Source organism: Pempheris klunzingeri, chromosome 8, assembly GCF_042242105.1.
Source record: "Pempheris klunzingeri isolate RE-2024b chromosome 8, fPemKlu1.hap1, whole genome shotgun sequence".
Classification (NCBI taxonomy): Eukaryota; Metazoa; Chordata; class Actinopteri; order Acropomatiformes; family Pempheridae; genus Pempheris; species Pempheris klunzingeri.
The window spans coordinates 26,934,675-26,952,083 of NC_092019.1; positions in this window are offsets into that span (position 1 = coordinate 26,934,675).

Here is a 17,409-nt window from a genome sequence, read left to right on the forward strand (position 1 = left end):
CAGTCAGCCCAGAGCACTACGAGGTCATAGTTAAGATTGAGCAAAGTGTCTTTGTCTTGTGTGGGGAAAGCTTTTTTAAGCTTATTGTCAGATAAAGTCGGAACTAAGCCTTCCTCATCTGTGCTTTCACAGAGCTGTAAATTGGGTTTAGTGTATGATGAAACTTAGTCAGTGGTACTATAATAAATAAAACAGTGTGAAAACTCACCCATCAATTCAACATTTAGAGAAGCAATAACTAATGTTTTTTTTTCAATGTATAGGCTGTGTTGATTAAATTGAAATTGAATATAAACCTCTTAAATTATGATTTTACCTTGACAAATCCTTTTAGATATTAATATACATTACTATAACTGACGGAACCACAGGTGGCTCTGGCACAACTGTGTTTCTGAAATCATTTTAAATTAATTAAAAAAGTGGGGGATCTGAGTTTAGGTTGATTACCCAAAGCCCAGCATACCCCAAATAATAACAGGTTTACATGAGCATGAGTATTATTTATAATATATTATATATAGTATGTATTGTGTGTGTGTGTGTGTTTATATATATATATATACACACACACTGTTGCTCATAAAGTTGGAATAATTGTTCAATACCCCCAATTTAGTTAAAGCCTGAATACACAGTTTGCAAAGGTTCATTGTGGTTTAAGTTTCACTGTGATATGTTTGGAAGAGTTTGATCAATAAAGTTGAGAAGATATACACTTTATTTATCAAGAATAAATCACATTGTCACAATCATTTCATGAGAAGAGGTAAAAAACATTTGATTCCAACTTTATGGGCAACAGTGTATATCTCATATGTTAGTGTGACATTACATGCACCCATTCTGCCTAGCTGTGTGTGCTGCTGTCTAGCCCCGGCTGGCTCTGGGGGCTCCTTCTGGCCTGTGGATCTGCTGAGCCTGAGGAAGTGGTCCATGTCCACCCACGTTTCCCATGCAGCTGGGGTCAGTATGGGTCCCCTCTGCCAGCTGCTATCACTCATAGATGTATCCACAAAGGAAGACACCAAACATGCTGGGAGTCATAGAGGTGTTCTTTTGATGAATGTTCTCACACACATTAAAACATTTACAACAGAAGACAGTTAAGAGGTTGTAGACTTTTTTTGTACCAATAGACGATTTTTTTCATGTAATTTACTACAGTATACCAAAGCAACATTTTGCTGCTTCTTTCTTTACACAAAACATCTTTTCTGAACTTGTCAAGCTGTGCTCTGTTGTCGGACTGTTCCATGCTCTACAACTGGGTCATAGACAGTTTCGAGGGTGATATTGAGATGAGGAGATTAAAGCAGATTAAAATGATGCCCTAGCAAATATGGAAGGCACAACAACAAGATATTGACATGTCATTTTGCCTTTTTTTTCTTATAGGGGATTTATTTTGATACTCCTAATTTCAACAATCAAACAAAAGTCCAAAAGGGAATTTAACACAGAATATGGAGGGACTCCATACCATCTAGAGAGTTTATCTAATTCCCTTCAGAGTTGAATCTGATTTTATGATCTCTGTAAGCTTTAGTTGGTTTTCAAAAGGTAACCAGTCATGGAAATAACTGTGTGTTTGGGTGAGTGTGTTTTGTATATAGTGAGATTTGTATATTTGGCACAGATTTTTTGTATAATTGCACTAACATTAGCTGAAATGTATATTTCTAAACTTGTTATTTTATGTATTTGTTGCCCTGTGCATGAAATGTACTATTAAAGCTTGAATGACTTTAAAAGTGTATTATTGTTGTATTTTTCCAAAACACTGACACTATTAGACCCACTATCTACAGAATTTGACTGATTGCGAGCAGCTCACTTGGCCTATGTGAAGTGGGTTTGTCTGCACAGCTGCACCCCTCCCCCCACGCCTCAGTGCACAGACAAGCATTTTGTCTGAGGCATATTGAGGATGTTACTCCAAGACTAATGTAGACTTAACTTACACCTTTATCTAAGCAGCTTTAACTGCTCATTAATGAGGCTAATAGTTTATTTTGCTTATTTCAGTGTAGACCAACAAACACCATGGTTAATTTATTGTCATTCTACATGCAGCATGTACTCCCATTTGCGACATTAAGAAAATAACTTTTATCTTGGCATGCGGAGGATTAATTAAGGAGTCTTACTGCCTGAGGAGAGAAGACACTCTGCTGTCTGGTGGTATGACAACAGACACTTCTGTATCTCTTGCCAGACGGCAGCAGGGTGAACAGGCTGTTGCTGGGGTGTGTCTGATATTTTAATGTCCTTTGGGTACTGTGCAGGCACCTCACCTCACCAATATCTCTGATGCTTGATAGATGGGTACCAATGATGTTCTGGGTTGTTTCAATCACCCGCTTCAGAGCCCTGCTGTCCTGTGACATGCACGCTCCAATTACCATGCCAAATTGTGATGTTCCCAGTCTGAATGCTTTTTATTGCTCCTCTGTAAACATTGAAAAGTACTTGGTATGGGAACACTGTTTTCTTATGTTTCCTTAAGAATTACAGCATTTTCATTTATTTCTTAAGCCAGGGTGGAGGTGTGAGATGACTGTGAGAGGTCATCGCAGGAGTGGGTGTACACTGAGAACAGAAGATTTGAATGTCTTCGGTGTTGTTGGTGTTGAGTTCTCTCTCCAGCTTCTCTTGATATCTCCACTTTGCCTTCGTGATGCCATCTTTCAGTTGTGCTTCGGCAATGTTGGGTTTGCACCGTTTATGGGGCACTCGGCTACCAGAAATAATCAAAAGTCATCACAGATTAATTAATAATTATATTAATGAACAGGACTTTTACCCCAGGGTACTAGAAAACATTTGGCCAATTCAACTAATTCAGCCTCATTAAAACATGCTAAACTATCAACTTTAAATTATGATTAATAATTAATAACTACTATCAAAATTACCATATAGATAGCTAGTAAGTTTGAAGGATTTTGGACTTCTTGGTAGAATAGAGGTTGGCATCATTCACTCTTGAACAACACTGAGGAGGACAGCATACATATTCAAAAGCTGGCTGGAGATGCAGGGAGCTGTGGTCTGATTGTCCAAAGTGGGAGCAGGGAGGGCTTTGTCAGCAATATTCATGTAAAGATGATCCAGGATATTGTTTCAACTGGTGGGGTCGTGTACATGCTGGTGTGTACATGCAGCTACAATGACAATACCATCCAATTGTTTGGCCATGTGATTGCTGATGACCTCATACACTTCCTGTAGTGTAAAACAGAAAGTCTGCACAAACTGTTCCATGACTTGTCACCTTCTTCCCGGATATTCCTAGCAATGAGATGTTAAGTTTTATGAGTGGCCTACAGAATGAGGCTGTCTGGATTTAACAGAAGACCCTCCAACACTCCTCTATACATCACCACAGAGAATATGGCTGGAAGTGACAACGTTATGTTAGGCAGCAGATGCCTCCCAGCAGGCATGGGTGCTGCAGGGCTACTATATAGACCATGACAGAGAAAACCATGCAGCCCAGGCCCTGTCACTCTAAACCACTTCTTTATTGCACAGTAAAATGGAAGCCGTACGGTTGCCAGGTCTAATGTTGCACAGAGAAAATCACCAAGATGTTCTTGAGAGGGCCCTTTAGGAGAGGCAAAACCCAAGAGGATAAAGCAAACAGGCTGGAGTTGGACAGGGTGGGGAATATCAACTTTTCTGAAATAACAAACTGAACTTCACAATACAGTTATCACAACAGATGACAGACTACCACTGAGCAGCTTCTGGATCAGACCTTTAATGTCTTCTCCAAGTGCACTTTTACTTTGATCTTAAACATACCCTACAAAATCATGCAAAGATGAAAACACTTTGTTTACATGTTGCAAACTCATGTCATGGTTGTACTTACTAAACATGCATTCTAGAGGACCTCTGTATGCTTCAAACAAAGTGACTGGCTGGTGACCAGTCCAGGGTGTACCCCACCTCTTGCCCAAAGTCAGCTGGGATTGGCTCCAGCGACTCTTACGGATAAGCAGTGTAAATAATGGATGGATGGATAAAACCCACACCTTGCAAAACTGAAATAGGGGGACCCACATCCAAGAATTTGTGGACTTAATAGGAATTTGTGACTTTCTGAAAAAAAAAACAGTCCAGCAATCACACCACTCCACACATTGACCGTTGAGGCATGTGAAAAGACACAGAATTTAAACTTTCCTCTTAAGTTCTCGTTTTTGCTCTTAACATCAACTACTGCTGCATTTTGTGTGCACAACTGAGTGCAACACCATGAATGACTTAAACAAATGTTCCCTGTTGAATGATTTACCATGTTGAGCGTGGCCATTCAGAAAATTAAAAACACTTTGACTTTGACAGATATGTACCAACAGTAAGTCATACAACTTAGCTTGAACATGACGGAGTCATCTCTGGCAAACAAAGGAATATCTTCCTTGAGAACTTCAGTACATGGGGGTATTTATTTATTTAACATTTATTTAGTTAGGCAGTCTCATTAAGTTTAAGATCTCTTTTGCAAGAGACACCTGAAAACAGTACTGTGCGAGAGGAGTTTCACCTCGGCTCCTTGGACAACAATGACAACTGACACAGAGTTCTGTGTGCAGTCAGTGATACCATCGTCAAGGTTATAACTATTAAATATCAGTACCGTCTTCCCCTGTCTCATCCACATTTGAGCAACTCCAGCATGCAAAGATTTTCACCAAATTGGACCTCAGAAATGCCTACCATTTGGTGAGAAGAGGAGTGGGGGATGAATGGAAGATGTGTTTCAACACTCCCATGGGTCATTATGAACACCTTGTCATGCCATTTGGTCTCACAAACAGGTTTTCAGGTGTTGTTTTAAGTGATTTCTTAAATCATGTTTGTTTACCTGGATAACATTTTGTTAGGTCAGGTACAGATGGACCTTGCTAAGAAAGTTTAGTGCCATAGCTACCCCATTGCATGCCTCCATGTTCCCCAGGTGCCTTTTCAGTGGTCCTTTCAGCTGACGAAAATGTTCAACCCACACAATTGTTTAAATGCTGTTTAATAATAATAATAATAAGAAGAAGAAGAAAAAGAAGAAGACGAACAAATATAGCTACAAGTCACAATGATTGGAGACCAAGCAGCTTGTGAGTATTTGGATGCTTGTTTTTTATTTAATTGTCAGGAAGCTAAGCTCTTGATTTTCTCTAAAATAATTAGGCATGGTCATCACTCTATGCTGATGTTCTGGTGATATATAGACATCTACTTCAACGTAATCTCCAGAAACATTTGTGACCTTCAGTGAAGACTGTGTCATATGGCTATATTTGTAGCTACTTTGATGAAAACTGATTGGCTTGTAAAATTGAAATGGATTGACGCATCAAAATTCCTCAAACAACTTACAGTAAGATCAGTGAAGTCCATAGATGATCCTGACTAAGTTCTGGGATGTGGTTTCTGATTAGCTATCGAAAATAGGTTTTTTAGAAAACTGAGTAAGAAAATCCCCCAAATTTTGCATTTTTAGAAGAGATCAGTGGTTCATAATAAGATAATGAGAGTAAGCTAAATCAGAGTGCTACCTGTCAACACTCTCTGAGTGTCATGGTAATGTTGCTTCCTTATTATTATTCGACATCGCTACTTTTGCAGATAAAATGCAAAACTCATCAAGACACAAACAAACCTAGAATTTCAGAGGACTTTTACCATAATTTTATCTCAGTTGTACACATATTTAGCTTTACCTGCTCTATTTTCTGCCACAAGCAAATGCTTATGCTATTTCAATAATCCTGAAGTATTTAATGCACTTGAAGATTTTCACCAGGGCAATCTAGGTCTTTATCTCCTGAGTTTTGGTGCTCTCTTTATCATTACTTGCTTGCCCATATATTCAATTTAATAAATGATAAGATATCAGTAATATGGCACTTCAGGTCATCCATACACAAAGATAGACCCATATAACATGAGCAATTATTGTTCAATTTCTAAAATCTTCCCTCCTGCAAATATCCTTGAAACTCTGGTTGGCAGCCAACTACATTTTTATCTAGACTGTAATGCCATTCCCTGGCTACCACAGTCAGGTTTTAGACAACAACATCGTACAGCCACTGATAATTAACACACATTTACTTGACAAGAAACAGCACTGTGCTGTACTCTTTGTTTTGTCTTTCTAAGGCTTTTGATACTCTTGACCTGTATTTCATTTAACACACTAATCCATCTTAGTTTGGATGATTTTGAAAAACTGTTTTTCTGAACTGCATGGATATGTTTCATGCATATTTGTCTGGTAGAACACAGGCAATCTGTAGCCTACTGGCCTCAAAAGAAGAAGAACCTCGCAAACTAAAGTAAAAAAAGTTTCTTATATTGGAATAAAGCTTGTTCTTGTTTAGGAGATAGCATGTACCGTCAACACTTGTCTGTGCTCGACTATGAAGATATTCTTTATTCTCATTCTGCTCACTTGGCCTGATAACAACTTGATGCTGTTTATCAGTGTGCCCTGTGTGTCATTACAGGAGATAAATTTATTGATGAATATTGTAGTCATCATGGAGTACTGTTTGAAAAGGTAGGTTGGTCCTCAGTAGCAACAAGAGGACAACTATATTCTATAATATTTATTCACAAGTTCTCTTGCAAAGTCTCAGTATGTCACTTTTGTTCTCTAATCTAAAACCACTGATCATCAGGGCAGATCTCAGGACTCTTTAACGTTAACGTTATTAAAGTTATTCAAGGGTAAATACCTAACTTGACAGCCTCCACTACTTTGTACCACACAAAATTGAATTACCCAGGATACAGTAAAATTATTGGGACATTTATGGAGCACATTCATGTTATGGAGTTAATAAACCTTCAGACTGAGTCAACTGTACTGGGTAGCTTGCCTATAACTCAGATGTGTTTAGTAACACATTATTTAGAGGACCACATATTGTGATGGGCTTACTGTCAAACTTTACAAATCTTTAAGTGACTGACCAAAGTTGCCAGAAACATAGCTGCAAGAGCATGTATATAACATATCACCTAGTATCTCTTGTCAACATTAAGAATTGTCCCATACACAAAAGCACTGAGCATTTCAGGTCTGTCAATTTACAGTCCCTGACAAAAGTCTTGTTGCTTACCAAAGTTGTTGGGACAACAAATAATAACTTGACTTGTAGTTTATCAATTGGAATCTGAAATGGCTTATATGAAAGGCAAAGGCCTCTGGATTATGTGTATTGTATCAAAATAAGGTTTTGTATCATTCATTGAGTTTTATCATTTAATTAGAACAGAAAGGTCAGATTTGGTTTGGACAAAAGTCTTGTCGCATACAAAAAAAAATGTACGGTACAAATTATATTTTATTTTGAATACAAAAACATGCTACAATAACATCACAGCATAAAGCTATGGTCCCTTGGGAAAAAGAATTAACATCGTGTATGACTCCCATGAGCTTGGAGGACTGCATCCATACGCCTTGGCAATGACTTGAATAATTTATTGATGAAGTCATCTGGAATGGCAAAGAAAGCAGTCTTGCAGGACTCCCAGAGTTCATCGAGATTTTTTGGTTTCATCTTCCAAGCCTCCTCCTTCATCTTACCCCAGACATGCTCAATAATGTTCATGTCTGGTGACTGGGCTGGCCAATCCTGGAGCACCTTGACCTTCTTTGCTTTCAGGAACTTTGATGTGGAGGCTGAATGAGGAGGAGCGCCATCCTGCTGAAGAATTTGCCCTCTCTTGTGGTTTCGAATGTAGTGGGCAGCAAGAATTTGTTGATATTTCAGGCTGTTGATGTTACCATTCACTCTGCAGATCTCTCGCACACCCCATACCGGATGTAACCACAAACCATGATTTTTCCTCCACCAAACTTGACTGTTTTCTGGGTGAATCTTGGGTCCACGCGGGTTCCAGCGGGTCTTCTGCAGTATTTGCGGCGTTTGGGATACAGTTCAATGGATGATTCATCAGAAAAATCAACCTTCTGCCACTTTTCCTCTGTCCATCCTTTCACCAAGCTGTGGGCCTTTGCAAATGCAACATGATTTTTTAGTTGCCTTCTGTTTAATGCTGGCTTCTGAGCACTAATTTGGCCAAGGAGACCACTGCGTGAGAGAATTTGACAAACTGTTCTTCGAGATACAGGGGTTTCTGGTGACCACTTCTCATGCAGCTCTGCTGCAGTTGAAAAAGGGCTGGCCCTGGACTGTCGAAGCAACAAACGGTCCTCTTGAACAGTTGTCTTACGGGGTCTGCCTGACCTGGGCTTGTCATGAACTTCCACCTCAGCAGCAGACTTGGTCTTCAGGTTCTTGATGATCAGCACTGGTCTGTGGTTGAATCTTTAGCATGTTGTGAGAGGTCAGGTTGCACTTTAGATGAAGGTCTGGTGTGCTGGGGTTCTTTTTATACACACCTGGGAATGTGTTAATTACAGTATTTGTCACAGGTGAAGCTCTAATCTGTGATTGGTTGAATCATTTAAAGGCACGACAAGACTTTTGTCCAAGCCAAATCTGACCTTTCTGTTCTAATTAAATGATAAAACTCAATGAATGATACAAAACCTTATTTTGGTACAATACACATAATCCAGAGGCCTTTGCCTTTCATATAAGCCATTTCAGATTCCAATTGATCAACTACAAGTCAGGTTATTATTTGTTGTTCCAACAACTTCGGTAAGCGACAAGACTTTTGTCAGGGACTGTAGATGCACACACACATATTTACATATGCTTGCATGCAACCCTAAATAGCCTGTGGGGCATGTGTACGTCCTGCTGTTTAGGGTTGGAGCTGGCTCTCAATACATTCTTGCTGTAATTAAACCATTCTAGAGTTCCTTCATAAGAGACCACTTTTCTCGAGGAATCTCAAACCAGTTGTTCTGGCCGAAGGTTTCATTCCAATGGACTAAATATTGCAGGTGTGGCAGCACCCTAAATCAACAACTGACAACTAGTGTATACACTATACATTATATGTCAACTGACATACAGTGTATTTGTAAAGCTGACTATCACTTTGGGTTCAACCACAATTAACCTGTGAAGTCTTTGATTTTGATGGAATCAATCAATCAATCTTTATTTATATAGCAACAATTCATAACGTCAAATCAAATGTTATTTCAATATGCTTTCCATAAAGAGTAGCTCTAAACCAAACTCTTCAATAAAGAGGGGGACCCAGTGGTTCAAGAATCCAAAATTAAGAATCAAAGAATTCCCAAATGAGCAAGCGTCAAGTATTAGGCAACAGTGGCAGGAAAAACTCCCCTTTAACGGGAAGAAACCTCAAACAGAACCAGGCTCAGAGGGGGGCAGTTTTCTGTCGGGGTCCGTGTTGGGTGGAGGTTGGACAGGGAGAGAGAGAGAGAAGGGGGTTGGGGAGTGGGATGGGAGATAGCAAACAACCATAATAATAGTAACTATATTACTGATAATAGAAACATAGTAACTATATAGTTGTAATAATAATATAGTAACAGTGAATAACATTACAATAATTAATGTATAGTAATAACATGACTAATAATAGTAAAAGCAGTGGCAGCAGACAATCCACAGCAGCAATCCACTGAAGCCAGAGAACCACAGCCAGGCGTACCACGACCAAAATCCACAGGAACGTAAGAGGTAAGAAAAGCACAAAACGTTAATAAAAGAGATGGCCTCAAAAGAACCACTGATACACTGACACAGAGCTTCACCTCAAGCCTCAGGTCCCTCATCTTGAATGGCCAATGCTGCAATTAATCGGCCTGCTACGCTAGCTGACTTTCTGCATTGTCACTGAATGTTGACAATTGATGTTAGGACAGGGAGCTACAGTACTTCAATATCCAAGTGTTGGTCAAACTATGTTTCTGGTGGCATATTGGGGGTATGTCAAAGTGTCTTTGGGACACACTGAACCCCAAATTGCTCCTGAAGCAGCTTCAGTGTGTGAATGTGTGTGAAAGAACAGTCTCCTCCAGCTTAGATTCCTCCTGAATGAATGATGTGTATAAAAGCGCTTTGAGTAGTCGAAATGACTAGAAAGGTGCTGTACAGATACAGACCATTTACTTTGTCTGTTTCTTTGTGCTATTTTACTTATAGGACATTCGACATGATACATAAAAGAATATGTTGTTATATAGTTCAATATGTTACGGAGAGTTTGATTTTATTTCTTTGGTTCTAATTAAGCAAACATCATAAATTAACAAAAAAGTGATATTTTCACTTCATATATTTGTTATTCAAGAACTGCAACTCAGCTGAGGCGTTATGCCTTTTTTTTACCCCTACAAAACACCTGGCCCCATCACAAGAACGGAAGTAAATACGAATCTAAGACAAGTGAACTATTAGAGGTAGCTTTCTGATGGGGCTGGTTGTCACAAATGCACGACATAACTTTAATCACAAATCACCCAATGTTAGGATATTTATTTGTATACATCAAAACATATTCATTTATATCTGGGACCTTAACCTTAGTGTACCAACCAACCTCGATCAGATGGTAGTGAGGATAACAGAATTTATTCATCTTGTATCGTAAGTGAATCATATACACTGCATGTTGCTGATCTGGTCCACACTTTTTTAATCAGGGCAGTCACTTCATGAACATTTGCCAACATGCCAATTCACAAATGCAAATCAGTGGATCTTACCATCCCTAATGTATTGTTATGTGTGTATGCAAGTACATAAACATAGGCAGATGCATACAATACATGTGTGTAAGTGCACCAAACTGAGTGTAAACACATTTGCCCCAGACCGCATTTGTATAATTCCTTGCCATCACTGCCTGCCAAGTCACAAACAAGCACACAAACACTAAACACAACATTAAAGCCATATGTAGGTGTGTAAAGAGCTATATTGTCTAAGTGTGAATATAAGATGCAGAGGGAGCCCTAAGTTTACCAGAGGTTTGTATGAGCTTAGTATTATCTCAGTTCCTTCAGCATCCCTTCACTTTATCTCCAAAGAGCACATCACAGTTTCAAACTGTCATCCAGCCAAGCTTAACATGTACACTGTGATGCAGACAACAATAGTGTTTTTTTTTCTTTTTGTCTGTGTCTCCATGAAGATTGCAAACATATTCAAATTTCAGTTCATCCATTTGACATTGTTTGGATCAGTACTCTGCTTGACACGGGTGTCAAAATACGCTAAGGGGTTACATAATTTCTGGGGCAATGTGGCTATAGGAAATAATTATTAATTATCAGAGATAATTAATAACTATACTCATGAATGCGACTCAGTAAAGTCCACTGCGACAGGGCCACCACCTTTTTCAGCAAGGACAAAGATTTCACTGATTCAGTCTCATAACATAAATTTGGTATTATGATTAATAATTAACTTAATAAATATGCTTGGCTAAAGAACAATAGGGTGTGTGTGTGTGTGTGACATTGTGTGTACGCGTGGGTATGCAAATGAAAAAATGATAAGATGGAAAGACAAGAGAACCAAAAGGTGACTAAAGACGAAATGGCTGCTACTCAGACCCCCTGGTGTGTTGGTCAGAGGTAGCCAAATGCCGAAGCTACAGTCAGGTCCATAAATATTTGGACATACGACACAATTTTCAGCATTTCGGCTCTGTATACCACCACAATGGATTTGAAATGAAACAATCAAGATGTGCTTTAAGTGCACACTTTCTGCTTTAATTTGAGGGTGTTTACATCCACATCAGGTGAATGGTGCAGGAATTACAACACATTTTATATGTGCCCTCCACCTTTTTAAGGGACCAAAAGCAATTGGACAAACCAACATAATCAAAAATGAAATTGTCACTTTTAATATTTGGTTGCAAATCCTTTGCAGTCAATGACAGCCTGAAGTCTGGAACCCATAGACATCACCAGACGCGGGGTTTCATCCCTGGTGATGCTCTGCCAGGCCTCTACTGCAGCTGTCTTCAGTTCCTGCTTGTTCTTGGGGCATTTTCCCAGTTTTGTCTTCAGCAAGTGAAATGCATGCTCAATTAGATTCAGGTCAGGTGATTGACTTAGCCATTGCAGAACATTCCACTTCTTTGCCTTAAAAAACTCTTTGGTTTCTCAAAGCTTTCACAGTATGCTTGTCCATCTGCACCGTGAAGTGCCGTCCAATGACTTCTGAAGCATTCGGCTAAATATGAGCAGATAATATTGCCCGAAACATTTCAGAATTCATCCTGCTGCTTTTGTCAGCAGTCACATCATCAATAGATATATGAGAACCAGTTCCATTGGCAGCCATACATGCCCACGCCATCACACTACCACCACCATGCTTCACTGATGAGGTGGTATGCTTTGGATCTTGAGCAGTTCTTCCCATCATTCTGGTACTAGTTGATCTTTGTCTCATCTGTCCATAGGATGTTGTTCCAGAGCTGCACAGGCTCTTTTAGATGTTCTTTTGGCAAACTCTAATCTGGCCTTCCTGTTTTTGAGGCTCACCAATGGTTTACACCTTGTGGTGAACCCTCTGTATTCACTCTGGTGAAGTCTTCTCTTAATTGTTGACTTTGACACAGACACACCTTCCTCCTGGAGAGTGTTCTTGATCTGGCCAACTGTTGTGAAGGGGTTTTTCTTGACCAGGGAAAGGATTCTTCTGTCACCCTGTGTCTGTGTGAGCAAACTAACATCAACTTAACTTTATGGCTGCACAGTAAACTACATCACAATAATCAAATTCAATGAACATTAAAGCAAATCAAAATACATCAACAAGGTTAAACCATTGCTTAGTCATGTATACAGTAATGCTATGCTATATATGCCCAGTTAGAGTTTGTTACCCGTCTTTAAAATGAAGAGAGAGAGAGTGCAGCTGGCAAATCTGTTGATGAGCCTGGCCAGAAGAAGGTTGTGGTTCTTTGTCCTTGCTGTCCTGGTTGCAGGCTGGAGGAATCTGGTCACTCCTTTGTTCCTTGCTAGTTAGCAGCTTGGTGCTAACTTACTGGTGTGCTGCTGTTGCTCTGAAGATCAGCTGGCAGACTTTGGATCATACATGCTGGTGCTGAGAAACTTGGTTCAGACAGGGCTTCGTGTCGCTGCCATGTAAAAGGTGGTCTGGTTGGTACAGGACACACTGAGGCTGGAGCTGGAGGGGTAAGCTACAGGCTTAGAACTGGACCCTCAGGGAATCATGAAGGTACAGGGTTGGAGCTGGAGCTCCAGCAAGGCCTGGGCAAGAAGGGTAATGGGCCACAAATTGACCAATGGTGGCTGGAAGCTGGCTCAAGCGGTGTGTTTAGCACGTAAGTGTGACAACCTATGGACTCTGGGAAACTCTGAGTTCAGAGAGGGAGCCCTTTGTGCAAAGGACAAGAAACACGAATGTAGTGTTAAAGTTCTTTGAGTGGTCAAAAATGGTTTTTGCAGCATACTTTTTCATTTGCTGCAACTTTCCATTGCACTTGTTTTGGATTTTCATATAGTATCGTTGCTGAAGCTGCAGAACAATTCTCCAACTGGAAATGTTTTGGGTTGTGGTAGTTTCCCTTGTTGGCCACCGTAATAACAAAACAAATAATAAAATAATGTAAATGGTTGACACTGTTTCTAGATTGTTATGTTTTATTTTAAATACCAGTTTGCAATGCACAATGTTCACAACCTAAATTCCATTCACCTTCCATTCAATGAAGTGGGCTAGGGACAGAAATTTCAGTGGCCAGTTTCTCAAAACCTGAACAAATATATCCAACACTATGTGCATGGAAAAAAAACCTTGCACAATTCAGGATAATATTAATAGTTGAGGTCCTACTTGGTAGAGGGCCTGAACAGGGATAACCTGGGTTACCATTGTAACAGAAGTAATGAGTAGTAAGGTAATAGTAATACAATGCATTACTTTTGCTTCTGAATAATTAGTAAAGGAGTGTAATGTATTTTTCAAGTATCACAGCACTGATTGGTTGCTTGCTGAACATAAAAATGGATCAATTTCAAATCTCCCACATCATCAAGGTTTACAACACATTTCACCCTGCTGTGCTATATGGTAGAAAATCAGTGGCGCTGTGCCTGCATGGCTTGAATGATCAAGTTGCTCATGGCTCACCTAGCTATCACCTATCAGGTATCCCCACATGTATGAAAAAACAGTGTCGCTTTTAACAGTACAACAAAATCTAAAGGAAAGAACTGATAGTTGGATATGCCAAAGAGTTACCACAACTTGACAGATAATGTCATATTCTAATTTGCATATGATAATACTATACTGTACCACAGACTAATTTTGGTGGGAATGGTGTTTCACCATAAGAATAAGAAGCCTAATGTGCATGAATTTGCAACAGTTGAACTCATGTCATGCTAAATGACTTGGCAATCAACAAAGCATTGTTTATCTGAAAAAAGTTGCTAGATTTGTAATTTGTAGCCAGGGTATAGGAACAGTTGCTAATTACTGTGTGTATGGTATACATTTAGCTTTAGCTTTAGTAAAAGCTTTCACAAACTTCGTATGGGCTAAATTGTTTCTTTGTTCCAGCAATGACTTGAAGAGAAGAAGGAAATTCAATGGAAGTTATGTCCATGTACACTGTTTATTTACAATAATGTACACATTTTTGAGATCTAATCTAAGGAAATTTGGAAGTTGTGTTACAAATTGTAAAGTTGCATTTTTCAAAGCTGTCCCATCCAACAGTTCAAATGACCAAGTAATCACATTTAACCCTTTATAGGGCACTCATTGAAATACTACCCTAGACCATTACTGGTGGGTCATTACAAGACTTTTTTTCTTTTTTTTTCTTTTTAAAAAAAAAAAAGTAATGTTATGGTGAAAATCAAGGTCAATTAAGTCACCCTATATGGTTTCTTGCTGGTCTGTCATGTAGCCTGATTGGCGCTGATTGGCTTAGAGAAATCTTGTAGTTCTACTGCCTCATGGTGAAGCAAGCGGGGTGCATTTTGACCTCCCACTTAAGTTACCAAATATGGTCCCTTGTCCGATAAAGGGTTAAAAGTTTTTTAATGGATAATGGACAGCTTTTTTCAGGGTTAAACAAAAAGTCAACTCCACAGTTTCCTAACATTGCCTTTCCACTTAAATTATTACTCAGGAAAATCAGAGGCAGGTTACACCACACAGAGGGGAGGGAGTGGAAAATGCTGTCTGCAACCTCTTCCATTTCTCCTCCCCTCCTCCCTGTGAGAATGGAAATGCTCACATGAATTAACACACACACACACACTGTAACACCTCCTGTTGCAACAGTGGTCACTAGACATTAATTCCCAGTGAGACATAGCCAAGCTGATATGACTGGGAAGAGGCAGAGGTAGGTAGAACCACCCTTATCTCCTCCACTCTGTCATTGATTATCATGTTTCATTTCAGCATAATTCAGTTGCATGATGCAGGCTTCAATTATTAGTAATAATCGTCATTCATGTCATCTAGCCTATTGTTCGACCCCTAGCTGCTTGGTAGATTGAACAACTGAGGATGTACGTCATCGCATGGAGGATATGATGGATATCTCCCTCAGGTTCCCATTTGTCTGTGGCATTAGTGAGGGAGCAGTTGAAAGTCCAGCCAAACGTTCTCTCCTTATTACCAAGAGAGCAAAGTTGGCCTGATTTTTTTTAAATCCCCCTTTAATCACAGATCAAATCATTGCCAGCATACTTCAGAGTATTAAGCAACGCAAGGCCACAGTGCTCTTAGTGATCCTTATTTATGCTGCAATTATATTTTACTATTCTGAAGTCCTTCAACACTTGTGTATAACATTAATTCCTAATCTTTAGTGAAAGTGCAATCTCAGAGGTGGCAAAGTGCTCCCACATCGTCTTTATTACCTCTCACTCCACGAGTCCATGTTGCTGGACCTCTCACATGTTTTCCCGTCAGCTGTCATTCAGCAGCAAGAACAAAGTTACCAATACCAGAGTTTACATGGCAGTACTGCAATAAGTACAGTGATAAAAGCTGTCATTCAAATTAACTGTCATATAATGTCAATTCATTTACAAAATAATAAATGATAAAACAAACATTTTAAGGACTTGTTGACTCGCTGTCCCAGAATGAACCATAACACTGAAACATTAGAGCATAATGGAAGACCAGAACAGACCTGGAAACACAGTAGAGTACACATGTTGCTTCATCTGTATACTTACTTAGGAGATTGCAAAGTTAATTGGAACTGAGTACATTTGAAGTGAAGTGCCACCATGATAATCAATTTGCTACTCACAAAGATATATTTTTTAAAATGTCCCATCATGGGAAGCCACTAGTAAGAAGACTGTAGAAAATGTATATCCATTTTCCTGACCACAGTGACATGACTGCTGCTCTTTTATTCAGTCATTTGATTCATTTCTGATAGAATGAGATACCTTAAACACATTTCAGACATCTGGCATCTGGAGAGTTGATTTAATTCATGATGGTGTGGATGAATGCAGCACACAAGTTAGTTAACAGCGAAAACTAAGACAATCAAGTCCTCCCAACCAAAACTAAATGACATCTGAAGGATGTTAAAGACATTTAAAGGATGTGGCAGTATGACTCCATAGATGGGAACGTTGGCTGGTTTGTCCACCACTTTGGTCCAGATGGAAGTGACTCAACCATTCATGGACTGTCATAAGCCCGTGTTCAGATGATCGTGGTCACAAAGGGATGAGCCCTACAGACTTTGATGATTGCTTGAGTTTTCCTGTAGCATAACCAAGCAAGCTGATATTTTTGATTCAAAGTGAAATGTCTTGACAACTATAGAATGTGTTACCATTCAGCTTGGTACTAATACTTAAGTTTCCCCCACTGTGAATTGTAATATTTTTGGTGACCTCTCTAGTTTTCACAAAAAATGTCTCGACATCACTAAGATGGACTGACACAAAATATATTACATCATTTATTATATTCATGGTTTCCAGATGATATATCCTTGTGACTTTGGTGATCCCTGCTTTTCGTGTAGGACCAGCACCGCTAGATGGATTGACATGAAATTTGTTCCCCTCAAGGTGAATTTGGTGATCCCCTGAATATTCCTCTTTTCCTCATCAGGCAAAAAGAGATTATGAAAGTATTGTCCTCATTAAACACAATACTGACCTTAGTGAAAATTCTAACAGCCTATCACAGTCTGCCATGGTGGTAGCTGCAGAGAAAAAAATATACCACTGACCATGTTGAGTCCTAAAATCATCTTCATGGAACAATGGCTATGAAGAATTATCAAAGAAGATAAAATTAACTACTGAGATCCTAGCTTGTCATAGAATGAAATACCTTTATGACAGAAAAGTTTGCATATTTCTTAAGTAGACTTCAAAACTGTTGCAGATTTCTTTTCGGTGAGCATACAGCGGCAGCCAGCTGTACTATGCCACTGCTG